The sequence below is a fragment of the Dama dama genome, chromosome 5 (genome assembly GCF_033118175.1).
Source record: "Dama dama isolate Ldn47 chromosome 5, ASM3311817v1, whole genome shotgun sequence".
Classification (NCBI taxonomy): domain Eukaryota; kingdom Metazoa; phylum Chordata; class Mammalia; order Artiodactyla; family Cervidae; genus Dama; species Dama dama.
The window spans coordinates 69457803-69479610 of NC_083685.1; the positions used below are offsets into that span (position 1 = coordinate 69457803).

General features: G+C 44.5%; 1 pseudogene; it reads right to left on the reverse strand.

Annotated features, from left to right (window-relative positions):
• Positions 1-20826: 20826 nt before the first annotated feature.
• LOC133055549 (olfactory receptor 4C15-like) lies at positions 20827-21808 on the reverse strand (annotated as a pseudogene).

Below are 21808 nucleotides of genomic sequence, written 5' to 3' on the forward strand. Positions count from 1 at the left end.
AACTGCAGTTGAGCTGATGTTCTAAAGGTGACTCTTGGAAAGACCCTAAGGATTGGGTTTTGATGCATCAGAAAGCAACCAAGTGATCGGAGGACTGGAACTTACAGTCCCTTCTTTACCAGCCTCCAGGGAGAGAGAGAGGATTGTGGTTGACCCAGTCACCAGTGGCCAATGATTTACTCATTTGTGCCTCCATAAAACCCCAAAAGATGGGGCCCAGGTGTTCTTGGGGAGCACGTGGAGGTTGGAGTGGGTGCTGTGCCCAGAAATGGGTAGAAGGGAGCTCTGTGCCCCTTCCCACACATCATGCCTTATGCATCCTTTCCATCTGTCTGTTCCCAAGTTATTCCTATTAGAGTAAACTGGAAATGTGTTTTCCTGTGCTCTATGAACTGCTCTAGGAAATTAAAGGAAACAAAAGAGTGGGTTTTGGGAAGCACAAATGACAACCTAGGCTTGTGATGGTTCCCCAAGTGTGTGGGAATGGAATTGGGGGCAGTAGCTTTGTGAGACTGAACCCCTAAACCTGTGGGAGCTGATGCTATATCTCCAGGTAAGTGGCTTCAGAATCACAAATTGTGGGATACCCAGCTGATATCGCAGAGCTGTTTGCTGTGTAAGAGGAGAGAAGACACAGCGGATTGGGGTGCGGTGGGTAATTCCCCTTACACAGACTAAGAGCAGGATTCTCTAACAGAAGAATGACTGCCACAGAAAGGGCCAAGTATACAAACAACATAGACAGAAAAGGAAACAAATGCTTTATAAGCCTCTGAAAAGATGATAAATCTCAGTCATAAGAAAAAATGCAAACCGACCTCCACTGTGACACAAAGCCAGATATGTGAACGTGTTACTCCTCTGTGAACAAGGGTAAACTCATGTCCATCGAGTCAGTGATGCCATCCAGCCATCTTATCCTCTGTTATCCCCTTCTCCTCTGCCTTCAATCGAGACTATTATAGACAGGTATTTTAGAGTATAATTATTATTAAGAGTTTATCTAAAAGCTCATACCACATTTACATTTTTTAGGGGTTTTCTTTGTTATTGTTTTTAGAGGTACTTTCTTTGTTGACAAGCTTGTGACAGATATGACAATATAGCGATTTTTAACTTATAATAAACCTAGGCACAATGACAATTTTGGGCTTCATGTTAATGACTCTTAGACATGTCTATAGTAGAGTAGCAGGGAAAAAAATACTAGATATTTAATATTGACTATTTCCCAGTTCACGTGAATCTGAAATTCATTTAGGTCAATTTTTTCTAGTATTTAGAGCTGTTTGATTTGTAAGGGCTTCCTTTTCTTTTGACCATTTCGATAAGAACTCACAACTTGAGCAATATTATGAAATAACAGAAGACTCACACTGAGACATACATAAATGCAGACAGACAGAGATCTTCTAGTTTTCCGCCTGAGATTTAAAATGTCCGGTTGAGCCTCTTTTTTTTAGGGGGTGGGGGTGGTTGTGGTGGGGAGGGGGATGGGGATGGGCAAGAATACCATTCCCTTCTCCAGGAGATCTTCCTGAGCCAGCGATGGAACCCATCCCTGCACTGTAAGTGGAAAGCTTTACCGCCTGAGCTACCAGCGAAGTCTCCCAAGGCCCTGGAAAGGGTTCCCTTCATGCATTGCCCTAGGCAGGCCTTTGTAAGAAGCAACTGTTTTGAATAATTGCATATGCAAAAGAACCAGCTTTATCGTTTCTAAGAAAAAAAACAGTTTAATTATAACCAATTTTCTCTGGTTCTATAGAATATCATGGCCGTCCTAGGTCAGGTCATCTTTCCTTTCTGTAGTCATAGTTTGATCCCTAAATTAGAGACAGATGAGCGGATAAAAAGCTTGGATTGTCTCTGTGGGATGGATCTGCTGGTGTTTCAGGTGTTTCACCTGGCGGCAGTAGCGAGGCCCGTGGGTCTGTCCTGGAACTGGGTGTGCGGGCGGGCGGGGAGCACAGGGAGCGCGAGCCCGCCCGGCCCGCCCCGTCGCCCCTGGCGAGGCGCCGCACCTGTGAGCTCTCCAGGGGCGGGGCGCACCCGGGAGCGGGAGCAGGAGTGCGTAGGGGGGCCGGAGGGTGAGGGAAACGGAGAGAACTGCTCTGCCAGAGGGAAACAGAGAGAACCTCACAGTCTCAGGTTTTATGGTCATTGGGTTCCTTTCTGGCTTGTCTCTTGCCAGTCATTCTGAATTGGCGTCCTTCCTGGGGGCACACGCACCACTCAGCCGAGATGGATTCCAGCGAGGAGGATCCTGGGAAGTTGGTAGGACCTCTGGACTGGAGTCTCCCATCTCTTTTGGACCTCTCCAGAATCCTGGTTGGTGGTAGCTTCTGAGTTCCTTGATCCTTACCAGGACCTCCTGTGGTAAGATGACTCCTGCAAGTGTTTTCTCTTCTCCGTTGCCTGGCAAGGGTGGGTGGTCAGTGGTTTATTTAACAGTCTGTCTTTTGGTTCTCTCAAATAAGGTCCTTCACAGAGTAAATGTATAAAATTGTAGAAGTCAATGTTTTAAATAATTTATATTCACAATTTGGTAAGTTGGCTTTTTTGTTGTGTGTTAGAACTCATCACCAGACCAAAGGTCATGTAGATTTTTGTTGTTTTTCTAAAATTTTTAGTCTTTTCTTTTGTAATTGAATTACGGTGTGAGTTACATAGTTTGTGTTTCTGTTCATTTCATTCCATCTGTTTGGTTTTCTTTCTTCCTTTTTTTTTAACGGTTATTTATTTTTAGTTGATTGATCATTGCTTTACAATATTGGTTTGATTGGTCATACATCAACATGAATTAACCATAGGGGTACCTGTGGTCCCTCACTCTTGAATCTCCCTCCCACGTCCCGCCCATTCCCACCTCCCTAGGCTATCCGAGAGCCCCAGTTTGAGTTCCCTGAGTCAGACAGCAAATTCCCAGCTTAGGTTGGTGTGCATGCATCCGTGCTGCTCTCCCCATTCATCTGTTCTCCATGTCTGCATCTCCACTGCTGCTACGTGAACAGATTCTTCAGGACCATCCTTCTAGAGTCCAGGTTTTTCTCTTTCTGACTGACTTTCCTGTTTCATACGCTCTAGGTTCATCCACTTCATTAGAAGTGCCTCAGATGTGATCCTTTTTATGGCCGCATTCCATACATGCTCTGACTGTTCCTTACCGTATTTTGAGGAGGGTCGTGGAGCTATTTGGCTCCATTTGGGTTTGGGCTTCCAGTCTGAGCGCTCGCTGCAGAGCTGCTCCTGGGTGAGCCGTCTGGACTCTGGGAGCGCGGGGCTGCCCACTCTTCTCCGGCGGCCCGCAGGGCGCAGGACGCTTTGCCTTCCAACTGGGCTCAGTGACCAGCTGGTGGGAGCTTTCTCTCCTCAGGGCCGTCAGGGCTCGGGCTTCTGGATAATGGGGCTGTGTCCAGGCTGAGAGGAGTGGGCTTGCCTCAGTGCCCCAGCAGGGAGGCGCTGCAGGAGGGAAAAATGAGGACAAAGTAGGCGTTTCCTGTGTCCAGCTGAGCGCTTGACCGGAGGTCCATCTCAGAGGACTCGGGGCGTGGGGGGGGGGGGGGGGTGTGTGTGTGGGGAGAGCTCCATGTGCAAAATGGCGGGTTTTCAGTTAGATTTCTTTTAGATGATCTAGAGGATGGCCAGTGATGTTCTTCAGTGCACGTGGCCAGTTTTCCTGACACTGTTTCTTGAGAAGACTGTCCTTTCCTCTTGCTTGTTTCCAGTTTGATGTTCATGAACTGACCACGTATATGTGGCTTCACTCCTGAACTCTCTATGCCTTCCTCGAGTCCACGTGCTGTGTTCGTGCCAGTTCTTGTACCGCTCCGTGATGTAGTTTGAAGTCGGAGAGGAAGATGCGTCCAGCGGTGTTCTTCTTTCTAAGAGTCTTTTTGGCTGCCATTTCTTCCGTGAAGGAGGCTCGCTTTCCCAGCATCCCGCGCACTCTACTTCCAGGCACGGAGAAAAGCGCTTTAGGGAGGTCTTTTCTCAGGCCCCTTGCTCTTGAGCCTGGGGTCTAGCTAGGGGACCCACACTCACAGGCAGAGGCAGAACCAGATACACAGGTCTGGTCCACCCCCCTGTACCTTCAGAGAGCTCTGGTGAGCCAGAGTCTGTCAGGAACCTCCTTGGCTCCCCCAGCAGCTCAGCCTGTGTGTGAAGGAGCAGACCCGACCTAGGGGCACAGTGGGCCTCTTTCTCTCCATGGTGCGCTGAGGCTGCTGGGCGAGCAAGGGCTTGAACATCCGTCCAGTTGCTCCTACCTTCCCTCTGACAGAGCCCTCACGCCTCTAGGCCTTGGCAGTGTGGAGGCACGTGGTTCGCACCTCCTCTCCAAGGAGGCCTGGGGCCTAGTTTGAGTGGAAAGGCACTAGCGGAGCTGACCCCGGGAAGGCACCCGGGTATGTCTAACAACTCCCGCAGGCTGGCCCTTCGCGGGGAAGTACCACTTGAAGCCAGGAATGTCTTTGCAAGGGTGGCCAAGGGCAGGGCCATACTGGGCTCTGACTCTGGCATTTCGGGCCTCTGAGCAGAACTGGTGTTCTCCCGCTAGAAGACCTCCCCTGTTCCTTCCAAACGATGGTTTGCTTGCACTCGCCGGTTGGTTGCTGCTTCTTCCCTGAAGGAGGCTCACTTTCCCCGCATCCCGCGCACTCTGATTCCAGGCCCAGGAGGAAAGCACTTCGGGGAGGTTTTCTCTCAGGGCTCTCGTCCCTGAGCATGGGGACGAGCTAGGGGTCCCACGCTCACAGGCAGCGATAAAGCCACATGCACACGTCGGCTCCAGCCCCCTGCACCTTCAGAGAGCTCCGGTGAGGCAGAGTCTGTTAGGAACCTCCTTGGCTCCCCCAGCAGCACAGCCTGTGTGCGAAGGGGCAGACCCGACCTAGGGGCACAGTGAGCCTCTTTCTCTCCACAGTTCGCTGAGGCTGCTGGGCTAGCAAGGGCTTGAACATCCATCCAGTTTTTCTTCCCTTCCCTCTGACAGAGCCCCCATGCCTCTAGGCCTTGGCAGTGTGGAGACACCCGGTCCGCACCTCCTCTCCAAGGAGGCCTGGGGCCTAGTTCGGGTGGAAAGGCACTAGTGGAGCTGACCCCAAGAAGGTGCCCGGGCATGTCTGACACACTCCTGCAGTCTGCCCCTCCAGGGGCTAGTACCATTTGAAGCCAGGAATGTCTTTGCAAGGCTGGCCAAGGGCAGGGCCACGCTGGGCTCTGACTCTGCCATTTCGGGCCTCTGAGCAGAACTGGCGTTCTCCCAGTGGAATACCTCCCCGGTTCCTTCCAAAGGCCGGTTTGCAAACACTCGCCGGTTGCCTGCCACTTCTTCCTTGAAGGAGGCTCGCTTTCCCTGCATCCCATGCACTCTGCTTCCAGGCAGGGGAAAAAAGCGCTTCGGGGAGGTAATCTCTCACGGCTCTTGCCCCTGAGCCTGGGGGCGAGCTGGGCACTCACACTCACAGGCAAAGGCAGAACAACATGAATGTCTCTTCCAGGCCCCTGCAACTTCAGAGAGCTCTGGTGAGCCAGCATCTGTCAGGAACCTCCTTGGCTCCCCCAGCAGCACAGCCTGTGTGTGAAGGAGCAGACCCGACCTAGGGGCACAGTGGGCCTCTTTCTCTCCATGGTGCGCTGAGGCTGATGGGTGAACAAGGGCTTGAACATCCATCCAGTTTTTCCTCCCTTCCCCCTGACAAAGCCCTCATGGCTCTAGGCCTTGGTAGTGTGGAGACACCCGGTCTGCACCTCCTCTCCAAGGCGGCCTGGGTCCTAGTTCGAGTGGAAAGGCACTAGTGGAGCTGACCCCAGGAGGGCGCCCGGGCATATGTGACACACACCCGCACCCTGCTCCTTCAGGGGTAGTACCACTTGAAGCCAGGAATGTCTTTGCAAGGTTGGCCAAAGGCAGGGGCCATACTGGGCTCTGACTCTGGCATTTCGGGCCTCTGAGCAGAACTGGCATTCTCCCCCTGAAACACCTCCTGGTTCCTTCCAAAGGTCGGTTTGCAAGCACTCGCCGGTTGGCTGCCACATCTTCCCTGAAGAAGGCTCGCTTTCCCTGCATCCCGCGCACTCTGCTCCAGGTCTGAGTCTGGGGCGAGCTAGGGCACCCACACTCACAGGCAAAGTCAGAACCACATGCACACGTCTGTTCCAGCCCCCTGCACCTTCAGAGAGCTCAGGTGAGCCAGAGTCTGTCAGGAACCTCCTGGCTACCCCAGCAGCACAGCCTGTGTGTGATGGGGCAGAACCAGTCTAGGGGCACAGTGGCCTCTTTCTCCCCCTGCTGCGCTGAGGCTGCTGGGCAAGCAGGGGCTTGAACATCCATCCAGTTGCTCCTCCCTTCCCTCTGACAGAGCCCCCATGCCTCTAGGCCTCAACAGTCTGGAGACACCCTGTCCACACCTCCTCTCCAAGGAGGCCTGGGGCCTAGTTTGAGTGGAAAGGCACTAGCAGAGCTAACCCCAGGAAGTCTCCCGGGCATGTCTGACACACTCCTGCAGCCTGCCCCTTCAGGAGGCAGTACCACTTGAAGCCAGGAATGTCTTTGCAAGGCTGGCCAAGGGCAGGGCCACGCTGGACTCTGACTCTGCCATTTCGGGCCTCTGAGCAGAACTGGCATTCTCCCAGTGGAATACCTCCCCAGTTCCTTCCAAAGGCCAGTTTGCAAACACTCGCTGGTTGGCTGCCGCTTCTACCCTGAAGGAGGCTCAGTTTGCTGGCATCCCGTACACTCTGCTTCCAGGCATGCGAGAAAAGCGCTTTGGGGAGGTATTGTCTCAGGGCCTTGCCCCTGAACCTGGGGGCAAGCTGAGCACGCACACTCACAGGCAAAAGCAGAGCAACATGCAGCTCTTCCAGCCCGCCCCCTGCACCTTCAGAGAGCTCTGGTGAGCCACCGTCTGTCAGGAACCTCTGTGGCTCCCTCAGCAGCACAGCCTGTGTGTGATGAGCAGACCCGACCTAGGGGCACAGTGGGCCTCTTTCTCTCCATGGTACGCTGAGGCTGCTGGGCGAGCAAGGGCTTGAACATCCGTCCAGTTGCTCCTCCCTTCCCTCTGACAGAGCCCTCATGTCTCTAGGCCTTGGCAGTGTGGAGATAGCTGGTATGCACCTCCTCTCCAAGGAGGCCCGGGGCCTAGTTGGAGTGGAAAGGCACTAGTGGAGCTGACCCCAGGAAGTCGCCCAGGCATGTCTGACACAGTTCCGCTGCCTGCTCCTTCAGGGTTCAATACCCCTTGAAGCCAGGAATATCTTTGCAAGGCTGGCCAAGGGCAAATGCCATGATGGGCTCTAATTCCTGCATGTCGGGCCTCTGAGCAGAACTGGCGTTCTCATCCTGGAAGACCTCCCTGATTCCTTCCAAATGCCGGTTTGCAAGCACTCGCCAGTTGGCTGCCGCTTCTTCCCTGAAGGAGGCCCGCTTTCCCCGCATCCCGCACACTCTGCTTCCAGGCCCAGGAGAAAAGCGCTTAGGGGAGGTCTTTTCTCAGGGCTCTTGTTCCTGAGTCTGAGGACGAGCTAGGGGACCCACAGGCACAGGCAAAGGCAGAACCACATGCACACGTCTGTTCCAGCCGCCTGCACCTTCAGAGAGCTCTGGTGAGCCAGAGTCTGTCAGGAACCTTCTTGGCTCCCCCAGCAGCACAGCCTGTGTATGAAGGGGCAGACCCGACCTAGGGGCACAGTGGGCCTCTTTCTCTCCATGGTGCGCAGAGGCTGCTGGGTGAGCAAGAGCTTGAACATCCATCCAGTTGCTCTTCCCTTCCCACTAACAGAGCCCCCACGACTCTAGGCCTTGGCAGTGTGGAGACACCGGTGCCACACCTCCTCTACAAGGAGCCTGGGGCCTATTTTGAGTGGAAAGGCTCTAGCGGAGCTGACCTAGCGGAGGTGGCCAGGGCACATCCGATACACTGCCGCAGCCTGCTCCTTCACGGTTCATACCACTTAAAGCCAGGTATGTCTTTGCAAGTCTAGCCAAGAGCAGGAGGCCATGATGGGCTCTGATTCTGGCATTTCAGATCTCTGAGTAGAACTGGCATTCTCCTGCTGGAAGACCACCCTGGTTCCTTCCAAACGCCAGTTTGCAAGCTCTCGCCGGTTGGCTGCCACTTCTTCCCTGAAGGAGGCTTGCTTTCCCCACATCCCGCACACTCTACTTCCAGGCCTGGGAGAAAAGCGCTTCGGGGTGGTCCTCTCTCAGGGCTCTTGCCCCTGAGCCTGGGGACGAGCTAGAGTACCCACCGTCTCAGGCAAAGTCAGAACCACATGCACACGTCTGTTCCTGCCCCCTGCACCTCTGGAGAGCTCTGGTGAGCCAGAGTCTCTCAGGAACCTCCTTGACTCCCCCAGCAGCACAGCCTGTGTATGAAGGGGCAGACCCGACCTAGGGGCACAGTGGGCCTCTTTCTGTAACAAAAGACTTTTTTTTCTTTCTCCAAATTGTCCAAAAACAGAATAGTGTGAATGACTCAGACTCTCTGGGCTCCCCAGTTTCACTAAAGTATACAAGAAGGAGCTCTAGAGACACAAGTTTTAATGTATATCAAAGGAAGGTGGTGACTCTTCAGGGAGAATTCCGACAAGATATAAAACTTCACAATCTTTCTCTACATTTTCCATACTGTGTGACTGGTCCTCACCTGGCCTAGAGCTTTCAGTAAGATCACTTTATGCTTGGTGTTCTCAAAGTACTGTTTCAAAATTATCTGTATATTTATACATCTCTAACAGGTTGATTTAACTTCTCCATCCAATAAAATATCTATTACTGTGATTAAACAGTGCATTCTAACCACCTTAACATGTAAGGATTCAGTTCAATGCAAGCTTTATCAACCCTTCTCTATAACTGAGGAGGGGCTTCCCAGGTGGCTCAGATGGTAAAGAATCCTGCTACAATGCAGGAGACCCGGGTTCAACCCCTGGATTGGGAAGATCCGCTGGAGGAGGGCATGGCAGCTCACTCCAGTATTTCTGCCTGTAGAATCCCATGGACAGGGAAGAGTCACAAAGAGTCAAATGCGACTGAGTGACTGGGCACAGCGCATAACTGAGGTCATTACTGTAAGAGTATGCAGGCAGAGCATACTTAAAAAAGTAAGAAATTCAATTCAAAATAGCCTCCTAAATTCAGCATTGAGTGTAAATACATAGTTTTAGATAGATCCCTGGTGGCTCAGAGGGTGAAGATTTGACCTGCAATGCAGGAGACCTGGCTTCTATCCCTGGATTGGGAAGATCCCCTGGAGAAGGGAACGGCTACTCACTCCATTATTCTTGCCTGGAGAATTCCATGAATGGAGGAACCTGGTGGGCTATAGTCCATGGGGTCATGAAGAGCCAGACACGACAGAGCAACTAACACTTGCACTCCGCCCCCCCCCCCCCCCCCCCAGGTATGTATGTGTCGATGCCTCTGAGAACGGCGAGTGTGAAGTGCAGGCCATCACGAGCACCCTGGTGTCTAGGGCCACTCAGTGTGCTCACAGGCAGCTTTATTTATCTTTCTTTGATCTGGTCTGGGCCTCCAGTCTGGCACATATTCAGAAAAGATTAAAGAATTAAAGTAAATCTGATCATCTCAGTTCAGTATTATTTCTTATTACACAGATTATCCCCCCCCCTCAAGTTTATATACCAGTTTAAATACTAATTTGACATAATGGGGAGGAAATGTTGGTTTCATTTCCCCCCAACATTCCCAGTTTGACTGTACATTGTCTATTTGTATTCTCATTCTCAGCAAAACTGCATAGTAATTGGCAGAATTTTTTCATAGGATAGAAGAGTATAAAGTGCTAATCGCTCAGTCATGGTTGACTCTGCAACCCTGTGCACTGTAGCCCACTAGGCTCCTCTGCACCTGGAATTCTCCTGGCAAGAATACTGGAATGGATTGCCTTTCCCTTCTCCAGGGTATCTTCCTGATCCAGGAATCGAACCCAGAATCTCTCACAATCTAGAAGTATCCTTTACCTTCTGAGCCACAAGTAGCATAAAATCCCTCTGCAAATTAGTAGCAGAGTATGAATTTGTCTTTCCCTAACAAGTGATGCAAATAGCATATCCACTAGATGGCAGAGTGACACAGTTTAAATCAAGGCACAAATAATGGGCTTTGATTGCTCTAGAGAAAGTAGCAGAAACTAATAGACACCAAGATGTTCATGGCTTAAATATAACTTTGAAAATATTTTATTCTGTGAAAGAAAAATGTGACCTGTAATGTCGACCGACGGAGGCTGCTGAGGCCACCAAGACATCAGCAGGGCTCCTGCATCGCCACGTCCCGCTCAGGCCGGTGAGCCTGAGGAACTCTGGAGGGAAACAGAGCCGCACCCTGAGGGAACACAGGAAAGAAAAGAACAGGGTCCTGGCCCTCCGTAGTCAAGGTGCAGCTCAAAGGGGTGGTTTCATGGAGCCCAGACTGTTGCCTCTTCCCAGGCGCAGAAAAGCCCTAAATTCGTTAACGTGAGCTATCTGGTTTTCTTTAATTTCCGGTAATCTTCTGATGGTCTGACTACCTGGCTTTTGTTGCAAAATGCATATACATTCTGACTTCTCCTTTCCCTTTCCAGGCATTTTCTCTGAACTAACTGAGACGTTGTTTTACAGGTTTGTGCTGTGCGTCGTCTCTCAGTCGTGCTCAACTCTTTTGTGACCTCGTGGACTAGAGCCCACCAGGCTCCTCTGTCCATGGGATTCTCCAGGCAAGAATATTGGAGTGGGTAGCCATTTCCTCTTCCAGGGCATCTTCCTGACCTAGGGATCGAACCTGGGTCTCCTGCATCACAAGTGAATTCTTTACTATCTGAGCCACCAGGGAAACCCCTTATTTTATAGGTTTAAGTCCACAGAATAAGGAATTATAATTCTCAACTTTTAGGTTATACTTTTTTTTTTGGTCAGTTGGTAATTTCATCCCTCTTTCAGGAATAAGGAAACAAATGTTAAAAGGTGGTAATTTACTTCATCACATTCAAGCATCAACTCACCTTTGATTTTTAGCTTTGTTCTAATTTTAGATTTTGAATTAGAAGTGATGTGTTGGCTCTTGGTCACTTACATAATGACATAGTTTGGGTAATGAAGAATGTTAACACTTCATTTCAATTTTATAAGTAAATACACAAGAATTTGGTGAATAATATGTCCAGATATTAATATAAATATTAAAATCCTTACAGAAAAAAATACTATTAATATATTACAAAAATAAGAATGCATACTGAAGATATAACTGTTATTAACATATATATATATTTCAATGCCAAAGCAAAAAAATTCATAACCCAAAAACTGTAGGAGATGATACGATATATGATATATGATATAATGATATATACATCATATGATATATATGATATAATGCTATCAATATATGATATCAATATATATATCATATCAATATATGATATTATATATATATATATATATATGATTGTGTTGCTGTAGGAGATGATATGATATATGATATAATGATATATACATCATATGATATATATGATATGATGATATCAATATATGATATCAATATATATATCATACCAATATATATATATGATATATATACCAATATATATGATATATATATTGATATAATGATATATCAATATATATATCATACCAATATATGATATTATATATATATGTGTGATCGTGTTGCTGTTATAATCCCAAATAATACAATTACATATATAACACAGAAATCTACTAGTAAGGAATACAGTTTTTCCAGTTTTTCCTAAGCAATTTAAAAAATTGACTATATTTTAACCCATAAGTAAAACACAACAATTTTTCAATAATAAAATTATCATTTATTGGTTACTAGCAAATATAAGAGTAAATAAGACTGTCCATTTAAAACTGTAAAATCATTCCTTAAAAAGTACAAAGGAATAATATAGATTATCATATTGAAAACTACTATATGAGATATAATTTAGGTGATAATCAAAAGAAATTATATGGTATTGCATACTGATAACAACAAAATTGAAATAGATAAAACATTCTTCTGGAATGGTCTAGATAAAGGCCTTAAGATACTGTTAGGACCTAAAATTTAGTCTTTCCACCCATCCTTCCAAAAGCTTTTCAGACCAGGGAAATCAAATGAATAACCCATACTTTTTGCATCACTGTGAGAAAGATAACCTCAGGAAGTGAAATTTGCCTGTAAGTAAATAAATACTCATGAGGAGTGCAAAGGCCTCTGGGTCTCAAATTACCATAATTCTAAATGTGTAGAGTGAAGAAATCTAAAGACACGGTTTAGAAAAGAGAAAAGGAAAGTGGAGATCTTATCAGTGGGACGAACAGGTAAAATCAATAATAAAGTTCTACTTACATAACCAGAAAGCAGGTCAAAAGTCTGATATGAAACAGCACTGGCTGCAAGAAAAAGGTTAGGCATTGTATAGGATTTGAGGTGAAAACTTCAGGGAAATTTCTTTCTAAGACAAAGGAGGAAAGAAAAAGGGTAATAATAGAGTTATAAATGTTAAGAGAAGCAAGATGAGTAAATTGTATTAAGGTTCTTCCAGAAACAAGATAAAAGAAACATACGCATAAACAATGATAATCAAAATCTCTCAATAACCATGCATTTTACATATAAAGAGATTTATATGTAGATTTTAGGTATATACTGATGAGGAAGCTGAAACTCTAGTACTCTGGCCACGTGGTATGAAAAGCCATCTCATTGGGAAAGACCGTGATGCTGGGAAAGACTGAAAGCAAAAGAAGAGAGTGGCTGAGGATGAGATGGCTAGATAGCATCGCTGACTCACCAGACATGAATTTGAGCAAATTCTGAGGGAGAGCGGAGAAAAGGGAAGCCTGGCATGCTGCAGCCCACGGGGTCTCAAAGAGTCGGAGTCAGACATGACTTAACAACTGAAAAACAAAATAATACATATATATATGTACATATACATATATATGCATATATGTGTATACATATATTCATATGTATGTCTGTATGTGTATTCACATATACTTCATTTCGCTACACTACAGAAGAAAACAGCACTAAACAAGAATTCTTGTAAGCCACACAAAACCCAAGCTTACTCCAATAAGTTATATAAAAAACAAAACAAACCCCCCCCCCTGTATCCATATAATCCTACTATAAAGGGAGGGGGAAAAAGCATAAAATGTGTCAGAAGATTCCAAACAATGAATATGTCTCCATAATAACATCACATGCACTCAAAGACACACTCAGAAAGAACAGAAGAAAATGATAACACTCTGAACTGAATTAAATCTCCTTAAATAATTATATAGAAATATTAAAAGTAAGTCATAAACATAAAATAAAACATGAATAGAAAAAGAGATTATGCCAAATAAGAGTTGATTGGACTCAAGAAAATGGCAAACCACTTTAGTGCTCTTGCCTTGAGAACTCCAAGAACAGTATGAAAAGGCAGAAAGATATGACACTGAAAGATGAACTCCCCAGTTCAGTGGGTGCCTGATATGTTACTGGAGATCAGTGGAGAAATAAATACAGAAGAATGAAGAGACAGAGCCAAAGCAAAAACAACACCCAGTTGTGGATGTGACTGGTGATGGAATTAAAGTCCAATGCTGTAAAGAACAATATTGCATAGGAACCTGGAATATTAGGTCCATGAATCAAGGTAAATTGGAGATGGCAAGAGTGAACATCAACATTGTAGGAGTTAGTGAACTAAAATGGATGGAATGGGCAAATTTATTTCAGTTGACCATTATATCTACTACTATGGGCAGTAATCCCTTAGAAGGAATGCAGTAGCCCTCATAGTCAACAAAAGAGTACAGAATGCAGTATGTGGGTTCAATCTGAAACATGACAGAATGATCTCTGTTCATTTCCAAGGCAAACCATTCCATATCATGGTAATCCAAGCCTATGCCCCAACCAGTAATGATGAAGAGGGAGAGGTTGAACAGTTCTGTCAAGACCTACAAGATCTTTTAGAACGAATACCCCAAAAAGATGTCCTTTTCATTATAGGGACTGGAATGCAAATGTAGGAAGTCAAGAAACACCAGGAGTAACAGGCAAATTTGGTCTTGAAGTACGGAATGAAGCAGGGCAAAGGCTAATACAGTTTTGCCAAGAGAACGCACTGGTTATAGCAAACATCCTCTTCCAACAACACAAGAGAAGACTCTACACATGGACATCACCAGATGGTCAACACCAAAATCAGATTGATTATATTCTTTGCAGCCAAAGATGGAGAAGCTCTATACAGTCAGCAAAAACAAGACCGGGAGCTGACTGTGGCTCAGATCATGAACTCCTTATTGCCAAATTCAGACTTAAACTGAAGAAAGTAGGGAAAACCACTAGACCATTCAGATATGACCTAAATAAAATCCCTTATGACTCTACAGTGGAAGTGAGAAATATATTTAAGGGACTAGATCTGATAGACAGAGTACATGAGGAACTCTGGATGGAGGTTCATGACATTGTACAGGAGACAAGGATCAAGATCATCCCCATGGAAAAGAAATGCAAAAAGGCAAAATGGTTGTCTGAGGAGGCCTTACAAATAGCTGTGAAAAGAAGAGAAGTGAAAAGCAAAGGAGTAAATGAAAGATATTCCCATTTGAATGCAGAGTTCCAAAGAATAGCCAGGAGATAAAAGAAAGCCTTCCTCAGTGATCAGTGAAAAGAAACAGAGGAAAGCATCAGAATGAGAAAGACTAGAGATCTCTTCAAGAAAATCAGAGATACCAAGGGAATATTTCATGCAAAGATGGGTTCAATAAAGGACAGAAATGGTATGGAACTAACAGAAGCAGAAGATATTAAGAAGAGGTGGCAAGAATACACAGAAGAACTGTACATAAAAGGATCTTCACGACCCAGATAATCACGATGGTGGGAGCACTCACCTAGAGCCAGACATCCTGGAATGTGAAGTCAAGAGGGCCTTAGAAAGCATCACTATGAACAAAGCTAGTGGAGGTGATGGAATTCCAGTTGAGCTATTTCAAATCCTAAAGGATGATGCTGTGAAAGTGCTGAATGCAGTATGCCAGCAATTTGGGAAAACTCAGCAGTGGCCACAGGACTGGAAAAGGTCAGTTTTCATTCCAACCCAAAGAAAGACAATCCCAAAGAATGCTCAAAATACCACACAATTGCACTCATCTCACACGCTAGTAAAGTAATGCTCAAAATTCTCCAAGCCAGGCTTCAGCAAATGTGAACCATGAACTTCCAGATGTTCAAGCTGGTTTTAGAAAAGGTAGAGGAACCAGAGATCAAATTGCCAACATTCGCTGGATCATTGAAATAACAAGAGTTCCAGAAAAACGTATACTTCTGCTTTATTGACTATGCCAAAGCCTTTGACTGTGTGCATCACAATAAACTGTGGGAAATTCTGAAAGAGATGGGACTACCAGATCACCTGACCTGCCTCTTGAGAAACCTATATGCAGATCAGGAAGCAACAGTTAGAACTGGACATGGAACAACAGACTGGTTCCAAATAGGAAAAGGAGTACATCAAGGCTGTATATTGTCACCCTGCTTTTTTAACTTATATGCAGAGTACTTCATGAGAAACGCTGGTTTGGAAGAAGCATAAGCTGGAATCAAGATTGCTGGGAGAAATATCAATAACTTCAGATATGCAGATGACACCACCCTTATGGCAGAAAGTGAAGAGGAACTAAAAAGCCTCTTGATGAAAGTGAAAGAGGAGAGTGAAAAAGTTGGCTTAAAGATCAACATTCAGAAAATTAAGATCATGGCATCTGGTCCCATCACTTCATGGGAAATAGATGGGGAAACAGTGGAAGCTCTGTCAGACTTCATTTTTTGGGGCTCCAAAATCACTGGAGATGGTGATTGCAGCCATGAAAATAAAAGATGCTTACTCCTTGGAAGGAAAGTTATGATCAACCTAGGTAGCATATTAAAAAGCAGAGACATTACTTTGCCAACAAAGGTCCGTCTAGTCAAGGCTATGGTTTTTCCAGTGGTCATGTATGGATGTGAGAGTTGGACTGTGAAGAAAGCTGAGCGCCAAAGAATTGATGCTTTTGAACTGTTGTGTTGGAGAAGACTCTTGAGAGTCCCTTGGACTGCAAGGAGATCCAACCAGTCCATCCTAAAAGCTATCAGTCCTGGGTGCTCATTGGAAGGACTGATGCTGGAGCTGAAACTCCAATACTTTGGCCACCTCATGCAAAGAGTTGACTTATTGGAAAAGACCCTGATGTTGGGAGGGATTGGGGGCAGGAGGAGAAGGGGACGACAGATGATGAGATGGCTGAATTGCATCACTGACTCGATGGACATGAGTTTGGGTAAACTCTGGGAGTTTATGATGGACAGGGAGCCCTGGCATGCTGTGATTCATGGGGTCACAAAGAGTCGGACACGAATGAGCGACTGAACCAAACTGAACTGATGAGAAATTAGAAATATCACAATAATTGCAAACTCTGATTGAAAGTTGCAGTTTTCTCTGCTGATTATTAAAAAAAAAAAAAAAAGAAAATAAATCAACGATTATTCAACTTTAATACTTTAGGTTTCCAGTAGGGGATAAAAACAAAAGAGAGGGAGACCTTGGTTATGAGAAGAGGAAGAGTTTGGATAGAAAAGTGATTAAATATTTTTAAAAAGGGAACATGCATTGCCTCAGGAAATATTGATGCTCCCATCATGAAAAACTGCACTCTCATTAAATCTAAACATTAAAAAAAACCACACACACACACACATTTTGGGTAGGTAACAGACAGCCATGACATCCAGTTCAACCAATCTTATTTTATTTTAAGTAAGAAAAGTGAAGGTTTCGGGACATAAAAACAGGAAAGCATCCTTGACAGGATGTATGCATTAGTTTAAATCAGTACTACCTGATAATTTTATTATTGAATTCAGCCATTATCTCCAAACTTTTCTGGACCACCTGCCTCTTTGATTTGGGAGGGGATCATGGTAATAGAAGGTCTTTTTCCTTCCTTGACCCTTACATTTTACTTTTACTTTCTGAATTGTTAACTGTTTAATATATTTGGTGCCCAAATTTTCCCATTCTTCCTAAGTTAAATGACCATCTGCCTCTATCTCCTATGTTCTCTCTCTCTCTCTCTCTGTGTGTGTGTGTGTGTATAAAATTGAATAAGATAATTCAAGATTAAACATTATTCTTTTTCCATCATCTTATCATTCAAGTTTTTGCTTGTGCTATTTCATTTGACATACACTTTTATTTTTTTTGCAAGGTAACTGGACTGGCCATGTGATTCATCCATTTCTAGTTACAAAGCATGACCTGTGATACACAGTGTTTTAATTAAGGCACTTAGGCTAGAACTAGAAAGGATGTTACTATGTAGCCTCTCTCAGCATTCGCCATACATTTCATATAAAATATCAAATTCTAATCATCACATAGATTGCATCTTAGAAAAGAGAAATCATGAGTCATGGAGAAGGTTAGCAATTGATATCTTAACTTTCTGTCCTGACTCCAAAACCAAGCACATTAAACTGCTTGCTGAGCCTAATATTAAAGCAAAAAGAAAAAAAAATCTAACTAAATAATAGTGAAAAGGAGGAAAGAAGCATCCTAATGTAGTCAGAACAGGAGAGAGGAGTGAGCAGGTACCAGGGAAAGAAGAGTCGGGGATGGGATATAGAAAGACGTAGAGTGGGGAGGAGAGCAAACATCTTAGAGAAAGTCATTTTATCCGAGATTTCATCCCACAGTTCAGCTTCTTTCTTCCTGAACAACCACGCCATCACTTAACCCCATTAAAGAGAGATTGTTGTTGTGTGTCATAACAAGGATTGTCAAGGATCTTGGAAACCCAGGTGTGTAGAAAGTGGAGCCCAATTTCATACTGTCCCAGAAGCATCAGCTCTGACCATAGACTTTGAACCAGGAGCTCCCCAAGACGGAAACTTCTATCAGTGTTTAGGGCTCAGATGATAAAGAATCTGCCTGCAATACAGGAGACCTGGTTCAATCTCTTGGTTGGGAACATCCCTTGGAAGAGTGCAACCCACTCCAGTATTGTTGCTGGAGAATCTCATGGACAGAGGAGCCTGGCAGGCTACAGTCCATGGGGTCACAAAGAGTCAGACATGACTGAGAGACTAAGCACAGCACAGAAGAAAATATTTCAGACTGATTGAGAAAATTACCTCTTTTCTTACAACTAAACAGATGACTTCCAACAGAGTGTATTTTTCATATCTTCAACTTTCATTTACTTAGAAGGTGAATTATGTGAAGCTTGGATAAAACACCCAAATTATACTTCATTGAGATTTATCATAGCCTTCTATCACAAGTGATGATGGAATGTAAAGTTTATGGAGAAAGGGAACTCTCTATGTAGCCATAATTCACACAGCTCCTTCCTGGAAACACTGGATCAGACAGAACAGCAAAGTCTGTATTGGAGCAGAGAGAATGCTCTGAAAAATGGAGTGAATTTCTTAATTCGGTTCTTAGAAACTTAATTGGAGTAAACTATTCCTAAAGTCTGAGAAATAAATGCCTCTGTGGCCAGCTTCCTTCCCACTGTATCTCTCTCTCTCTCTCTTTTTTTTTTTTTTTTTTTTTGTGAAAAATCATGAGGCTAAGTGTTTTATTTTTACTACACTGGATATTTATAGAAATTCACACAAAAATTTGCAAATGCTTAAGGTAGGCTTTAAGCCTCAGGAGCTCCAAGGAAACTATTTCTTCCAAACCAGGCCCAAGTGATATGCAATGAGCTACCTAGCTCAAACAGTCCAAGGGCAAAATCAAGCCTAGGGGACAATTGGTTAAACTTCAACTCATATGACTTGATATGAGGCAATTCTGTTCTCTTCTCCATAAACTTTCCTTAAGTCCATCTCTTCTAGAGGCCTGGAAGTCTTTGAAGGCAGTTAAAAGCCCATAGATGAAATATGTGTGGTTAACTACTCTTATTTGTGTTATATCAAAGTGTGAACTGGTTTCTCTGGTGGCTCAGAAGGTAAAGCATCTGACTGCAGTGCGGGAGAGCAGGGTTGGGAAGATCCCCTGGAGAAGGAAATGGGAAGCCACTCCAGTACACTTGCCTGGAAAATCCCATGGACAGAGGAGCTTGGTAGGTTACAGTCCATGGGGTCACAAAAGAGTTGGACATTACAGAGCAACATCACTTTCACTTTCAAACTGTTTATAGTTATTATCAATATCAAAGGGCTAATGTCAACAATAATTACAGTTCTTTGTCAAATCTGAAACATTAATATATTAATGTTTTTCTTTCTATTGTTTATTTATTTATGTTTTAAATAGAGTTGATTTACAATATTTTGTTATTTTCAGATGTACAGCAGACACATTAGGTTGGGAAAAAGTTCACTGCCCAATACATATATATATATATATGTAAATACATATATATTTATGTAAAACCTAATCTCTAAGACAATTTTATCTTCCCTCCAGAAATATTTTCCAAAATATCAAATGAGTATCAAGAAGTGAGAGTAATTTTTTTCATTCTTTTTTGATTTTTAGATTCTAAGTAAGCATAAAATTCAAGTCTACTTAATTTTCATTTGAGGCTATTGAATTGCCAAATCAGAGTTCATAAGTGATCTAAGAATGAAACCTAAATTATTTCCTGGAACTTATGCTATTTTTTATAATATTACATTACTTTCAGTTCCGTTCAGTTCAGTCACTCAGTCGTGTCCGACTCTTTGTGACCCGATGAACTACAGCACGGCAGGTCCCTCTGTCTATCACCAACTCCCAGAGTCCCCCCAAATCCATGTCCATCGAGTCAGTGATGCCATCCAACCATCTCATCCACTGTCGTCCACTTCTCTTCAAGCCCTCAATCCTTCCCAGCATCAGGGTCTTTTCTAATGAGTCAGCTCTTTGCATCAGGTGGTCAAAGTATTGGAGTTTCAACTTCAACATCAGTCTTTCCAGTGAACACCCAGGACTGATCTCCTTTAGGATGGGTTGGTTGGATCTCCTTGCAGACCAAGGGACTCTCAAGAGTCTTCTCCAACACCACACCTCAAAAACATCAATTCTTTGGAACTCAGCTTTATTTATAGTTCAACTCTCACATCCATACATGACCACTGGAAAAACCATAGCCTTGACTAGACGGACCTTTGTTGACAAAGTAATGTCACTGCTTTTTAATATGCTGTCTAGGTTGATCATAACTTTCCTTCCAAGGAGTAAGTGTCTTTTAATTTCATGGCTGCAATCACCATCTTCAGTGATTTCAAAGCCCAGAAAAATAAAGTCAGCCACTGTTTCCCAATCTATTTGCCATGAAGTGATGGGACTGGTTGCCATGGTCTTAGTTTTCTGAATGTTGAGCTTTAAGCCAACTTTTTCACTCTCCTCTTTCACTTTCATCAAGAGGCCCTTTAGTTCTTCACTTTCTGCCATAAGCGTGGTGTCATCTGCATATCTGAGGTTATTGATATTTCTTCTGGCAATCTTGATTCCAGCTGTGCTTCTTCCAGCCCAGCATTTCTCATAATATACTCTGCATATAAGTTAAATAATCAGAGGGACAATATACAGTCTTGACGTACTCCTTTTCCTATTTGGAATCAATGTATTGTTCCATGTCCAGTTCTAACTGTTGCTTCCTGACCTGCATACAGGTTTCTCAAGGGGCAGGTCAGGTGGTCTGGTATTCCCATCTCTTTCAGAATTTTCCACAGTTTATTGTGATCCCCACAGTCAACCCCTGTCAAACAATGCTCATACATATAACATTTTGTCTGATTAGAAAATTTGAATTTTTTATTCAACTTTAAATGTTTTATTTTTCATTAGAAACCACCATTGTCCTATTCCACACTTTCCTCATGGCACTTTCCACTTCTTTGTTCCTGAAAGTTTAAATCAAAGGATTGAACAAGGGAGTTAGGATGGTGTAAAATATGGCTACCAGGTTGTCAAAGGAAAAAGAATATGGAGGTCATACATACATAAATATGCATGGGATAAAGAACAAAACCACAGCAGCAATGTGTGATCCGCAGGTGAAGAGGGCTTTCTGCTGCCCTTCAGAGCTATGGGCTCTCAGAAACAGCAGGATGACCCCATAGGAGATAAGCAACAAGGAGAAGATTAAGATGCTGAAAAACCCACTGTTGGTGACTACCAAAAGGCCAACTATGTGAGTGTCAGTGCACGCAAGCTCTAGCAGTGGGTAAAAGTCACACATGAAGTGATCAATGATGTTGGGACCACAGAAAGGCAGCTGGAAAATGAAGAGAATCTGTATCATGGAATGTAGGATGCCCCCTTTCCAGGCTACCACCATCAGAAGGGCACAGAGTCTGCAGTTAATGATAGAAGAATAGTGCAAGGGTTTGCAGATGGCCACATAGTGGTCATAGGCCATGGAACTGAGGACAGTCACCTCCACCCCAGCAAAGAAGTGTTCAGCAAAGAGCTGGGTCATGCAGCCTTTGAAGGAAAAGGTTTTCCTCCAAAGGAGAGTCCACAATCATCTTTGGGACGATGACGGATGAGAAGCATGCATCCAGGAAGGACAGAAAAGTGAGGAAGAAGTACATGGGGGAGCCCTGGAGTGCTGGGCTGCTACTGATGGTCACCACAATTAGCAAGTTGCCCCCAACAGTTGCAATGTAAATGAACAAAAATACAACAGATATTACTTTCTGCATGGTTGGATTCTGTGAAAGCCCCAGGAGGAAAAACTCATTTACAAAGCTTTGGTTTTGTGTAATTTCCAAGGAAAAGGTGAAAGGTACCTCAGTGAGCAT